Source organism: Chiloscyllium punctatum, chromosome 26 (genome assembly GCF_047496795.1).
Source record: "Chiloscyllium punctatum isolate Juve2018m chromosome 26, sChiPun1.3, whole genome shotgun sequence".
Lineage (NCBI taxonomy): Eukaryota > Metazoa > Chordata > Chondrichthyes > Orectolobiformes > Hemiscylliidae > Chiloscyllium > Chiloscyllium punctatum.
In genome coordinates, this window is record NC_092764.1 from 67,016,251 (window position 1) to 67,022,250 (window position 6,000).

A 6,000-nucleotide genomic window follows, 5' to 3' on the forward strand; every position below is an offset into this window, starting at 1 on the left:
ACATTGTCCTTAATCGGAGATAACCAGTGTGTGGAGTAAATTTTACTTTCCACTTCCAAGCACAAACTTGAATATAATGCAGGTCTTCTTGTATTTTAACATGGACTGCTTCGGTATCTGAGGAGTCATGAATGGTGTTGAACATTGTCAAAACATTGGTGAGATTCCCCACTTCTGATCTTCTGATGGACAGAATGTCATGGATGACGCAGGTGAATTTGATTTCGTCTAGTACACACTCCTGAGGGACACCTTGAAAAATGTTCTGGAGCTGAGATGACTGAATTGCAACAACAACCGTTTTCCTATGTACCATGTATAATTCTAACCAACAGATAAATTCCTTCCTGATACCCACCGATACCAGTTTTGCCTGGCTCCTTAATGCCACACGTGGTCAAATGCAGCCTTGACATCAAAGGCTGTCACTCTCACCTCACCTCACATTTGGAATACCAGTCTTTCATCCACTTTTGTAACCGGGCTGTGATGTGGTCAAAAGATGAGTAGCCCTGGTGGAATCCAAACTGGGCATCAGTGGGCAGGTCATTGCTGAAAAGGTTGTGCTTTTTTAGCACTGTTGATGACACCTAACACTTTACTAATGATCAAGAGTAGACTGATGGGAGAGTGATTGGCCAAGTTAAGCTTGTCCTGCTTTTGTTCTGCACAGAACACACTGAGGCAATACTCCACATTGTCAGGTAGATGCCAATGTTGTACCTAAACTGGAACAGCATGAATGGGGTTAAATTCTGAAGCACAAGTCTATAGTGATGCTGCCGGATGGTTGTCACAGCCCCTAACCTTTTAATTATCTAGTGTTTCCAACTGTTTATTGACATGATATGGAGTGAATCAAATCGGCTGAGACGAGCATCCATGATGCTGTGGACCACAGCAGCAGGCCAAGACAGATCATTCGCTTGGCATTTCTGGATAAAGATTGTTGTGAATGTTTCTGACTTATCTTTTGCACTGATAAGTTGGGCTCTTCCAACAAAAAAGGTGAGTATATCTCTGTTGCTTCCAACTCCACCAGTGATTTTTTTTAAATTGTCCATCAAAATGCATTACTGATATGATAAACTAGAATCATTGATTGTGGGATCACTTCACTCTGTGACTTGCTGCTTATGCTGTTTGGTTTGCCTGTAGTCCTGTTTAGTCACTTTGCCAGGATGACAACTTATTTTTAGATATGCCGGGTGCTGTTCCTGGCATGCCCTCCTGGTCTCTCTCTGGAACTAGGGTTGATCCCCTATCTTAATCGTAATGGTAGAGTGGGGAATGTGCTGGACCAAAATTTGGAGATTCGGTTAGAATATGATTCTACTGCTGATGGCTCACAGTGCCTCATAGATGCCCAGACTTGAGTTGCGAGAACTGTTCAAAGTCTGTCCAATTTCGCACTTGGATAGTGCCACACAAAATGATGAGGGTATTCCTAATGTGCCGGTTGGACTTCCTTTCCACAAGGACTGTGCAGAGGCCACTCTTATAGACATCATCATGGATTGATGCATCTGCAGTCAGCAGATTGGTAAGGATGAATTCAAGTATGTTTTTTCCCTTTTTTTTGGTTCTTCACCATCTACAATGGACAGTCTAGTAGCAATGTCGTTTTGGACGTGAACAGCTTGATGTGTAGTGTTAAGCCACTGCAGGTGGTGGACATTTAAGTTCCCCAGCCAGAGTACATTTTGCTCACTTGTCACCCTCAGTCATTCCTCTCAGTTTTATTCATTGTGGAGGGGATGAATTCATCAGCTGACAGAGACCACTACATGGCCAATGGCAGGAAATTTTCTTGCCTTTGTTTAATCTGATGCCATGAGATCCAGAATCAATATTGAGGACTCTCCTGAATGTATAGGACTGTGTTGCAATCTCTGCTTGGTCTGTCCTGCCAGTGGGACAGGGCATACCCAAGGATGGTGATGTCCATGACATTTTCTACAATGGAATATTTCTGGAGTATCAATGCATGTTCTTTTTAATATTGACTTAGTTCAATTTCTCATAATTGGGTTTAAAAAAGACTTTTCAAAATATTGCTTGTGAAAAACATCCACAGAATCAGATATAATTATTAAATGTTGATGCAGCAACTCAGCAGAAGATGTAGTCAAACTCATACAGTAAACCTGCACACCTGGTTTTAGTTATTTATTGCAGTTAACTTATTGTGATCCTTTCTTGGAGGAACTGCAGTTTCTCAAGATGTATCACACAGTACCTGATAGCAATGGCGGCAGCTGATTTCCTTGTTGTCATAACTGATGTGTTGCTGAAGTGGCTTATTATGTACTTCTCAGTGTCTTTCCTGAATATTACTTATGTCTGTAGTTTGGTTACAGTGCTCATTCCTGCAACCACAATGAATTCTATATGGTTGACTGTTGCTTTCACCTTTGATCGATTTATGGCTATTTGCTGCCAGAAGTTTAAAACCAGATACTGTACCGAGAAAACTGCAGCCATAATCATTGGAACAATGAGTGTGATGTGCTATTTGGAAAGCATTCTCTGGTTGTTCAAGTTCCAATCCAAGTACATCTTCAATAATCTGCCATGGTTTGACATCACGAAACAAGTCTATTACACTTCAATCTACTGGTGCTTTTTGGTGTATTCCATCGAGTTCTATCGCCGACACTGCCGTGCATTTTTATTCTTCTTTTCAACACTCTGACCATCAGACATGCTTTAGTAGCGAGCCAAGCCCGGAAGAGACTCCAGAAGGACAGCGACAGGGAGAAGCCCAGTGACCCAGAGATGGACAAACGTAGAAAATCTATCATTTTGCTCTTTGCTCTCTCAGGCAGCTTCATTATTTTATGGCCCCCTTATATGGCATGTTTCCTTTATCAACGAATTGCATTACTGCATGGTTATTCTCCACTTTTCCGAACTGCAGGTACAATTGCATACCTGCTCCAGCTCCTCAGTACTTGCACAAGCACTTGCATCTACACAGTCACCCAGAGGCAATTTCGAGAGCAACTGAACACAGTTCTGAAATTACCTTTCACTCTCATGCTCAGATCCATTAAACAATAAATCTATCAGCTTGCAAGCTATTGAATTCAGTTCCATTGCATGAATCATTTTATGCCTGAGCTGAGCATCTCTGTGTCCACTGCACATTGGAGCAGCGGTTTTCCCATAGTATAGAAGTCAGGAAAAATCTCTATTTATTTTCTTTCCAATGACTTATCCATTTTCTCTCTGTCAGTTACTCTTGTATCAGCCTCCATCATCCTGTCAAGCAGGGTATTCTACATTGTAACAGTGGTTAGCACTGCTGCCTCACAGCGCCAGAGACCCGGGTTCAATTCCCGCCTCAGGCGATTCTCTGTGTGGAGTTTGCACATTCTCCCCGTGTCTGCGTGGGTTTCCTCTGGGTGCTCCGGTTTCCTCCCACAGTCCAAAGATGTGCAGGTCAGGTGAAATGGCCATGCTAAATTGCCCGTAGTATTAGGTAAGGGGTAGATGTAGGGGTATGGGTGGGTTGCGCCTCGGCGGGGCGGTGTGGACTTGTTGGGCCGAAGGGCCTGTTTCCACACTGTAAGTAATCTAATCTGAAACAACTGAGTAAACAGTTTGGTTTCCAGCTCATTTCTACTTCCCCTTTCAATTACTTTCCACTTGGGTTTTCTGGTCACTACAGCTATGACAGTGTGAACGCTTCCTTCTTATTTATTATATCATGGTCTTGACTACTTGCATTCAATTTTTCTTCACTGACTCTGAAGAACAGCCCCAATTTTTACAGTCTCACTCGTTAACCAAATTCCACATCCCTAGTATAAGCAGTAAATATTCACCATACTCTCACAAAATCCTTCATCCTATGCCGAGTGCCGAGTGAATATTGCTTCCAAGCATACTAAGAAAAATAAATCAAGAGAAAGTGGATCTGTTGGTCGCAATTTTTCAAAAATCTTCTGGAGAGGCACATGGATGAAAGTAAAATGTGGGGTATGGAGGTTATTTTGATCTTTGGATAAAATGTCAGCACAATATCGAGGGCCGAAGGGCCTGTACTGTGCTATACAGTACTAAGAATGTTCTGAAATTCCTTAAATTCATGAGAAGTCTCAGAGAAACATAGAACATAGAACATAGAGAAATACAGCGCAGTACAGGCCCTTCGGACCTCGATGTTGCACCGACCGAAGCCTACCTAACCTACACTAGCCCCATAACCTCCATATGTTTGTCCAATGCCCACTTAAATGACCATAAAGAGGGAGAGTCCACCACTGCTACTGGCAGGGCATTCCATGAACTCACAACCCGCTGAGTAAAAAATCTACCCCTAACATCTGTCCTATACCTACCACCCCTTAATTTAAAGCTGTGTCCCCTAGTAACAGCTGACTTCATTAGCGGAAAAAGGTTCTCACTGACAACCCTATCTAAACACCTAATCATCTTGTACACCTCTATCAAATCTCCCCTAAAACTTCTTTTCTCCAATGAGAAAAGCCCCAAGTGCCTCCACCTTTCCTCATACGATCTTCCTACCATGCCGGGCAACATACTGGTAAACTTCCTCTGCACTCGTTCCAATGCCTCCACATCCTTCCCATAGTATGGCGACCAAAATTGCACACAATACTCCAGATGAGGCCGCACCAGAGTCTTATACAACTGCAACATGACCTCAGGACTCCAGAACTCAATTCCTCTACCAATAACGCCCAGTACACCAAATGCCTTCTTCACAGCACTATTTACCTGGGTGGCAAGTTTCAAAGATCTGTGTACATGGACACCAAGATCCCTCTGCTCATCCACACTACCAAGTAGTCTACCATTAGCCCAGTAATCCATCTTCTTGTTACTCCTACCAAAGTGAATGACTTCACACTTAGCTACATTGAATTCCATTTGCCACCTTTCTGCCCAGCTCTGCATCTTATCTATAACCCGTTGTAACCTGCCACATCCTTCTTCGCTGTCCACAACTCCACCGACTTTCGTGTCATCCGCAAACTTGCTCACCCAGCCTTCAAGCCCCTCCTTCAGGTCATTTATAAAAATGATAAACAGCAATGGTCCCAAAACAGATCCTTGTGGAACACCGCTAGTAACTGCACTCCAAGATGAACCTATACCATCAAATACTACCCTCTGTCTCCTTCCAGCCAGCCAATTCCTAATCCAAGCCTCTAATGCACCCTCAATGCCATACCTCCGTAGTTTTTGCATTAGCCTGCCATGGGGTACCTTATCGAACGCCTCGCTAAAATCCATATACACCACATCTACTACTTTACCCTCGTCCACTTCCTTGGTCACCTTCTCAAAGAACTCAATAAGGTTTGTGAGGCACAACCTGCCCTTCACAAAACCATGCTGACGCTCCTTGATCACATTATTCCTATCCAGATGTTCATAAATCCTATCCCTTACAATTCTCTCTAAGACCTTGCCCACAACAGAAGTGAGACTCACTGGCCTACAGTTACTCGGGCTATCCCTGCTCCCCTTCTTGAACAAGGGGACCACATTCGCTATCCTCCAGTCTTCTGGCACTATTCCCGTAGACAACGACGACATGAAAATCAAGGCCAAGAGCTCCACTATCTCCTCCCTAGCTTCTCAGAGGATCCTAGGATAAATGTCATCAGGCCCAGGGGACTTATCTATTTTCATCCTTTCCAGTATTCCCCAGACCTCTTCCCTACGTACCTCAAAGCCATCCATTCTAATCACTTGTGACTCAATATTCACATCAGCAACAATGTCCTGTTCCCGAGTGAATACTGACGAAAAGTATTTATTTAGTGACTCACCAATCTCCTCTGCCTCCACGCACAACTTCCCACTACTATCCTTGACTGGACCGATACCTACCCTAGTCATTCTTTTATTCCTGACATACCTATAGAAAGCCTTTGGGTTTTCCCAATTCCTACCAACTAAGGACTTTTCATGTCCCCTTCTCGCTGCTCTTAGCTCTCTCTTTAGATCCTTCCTGGCGACCTT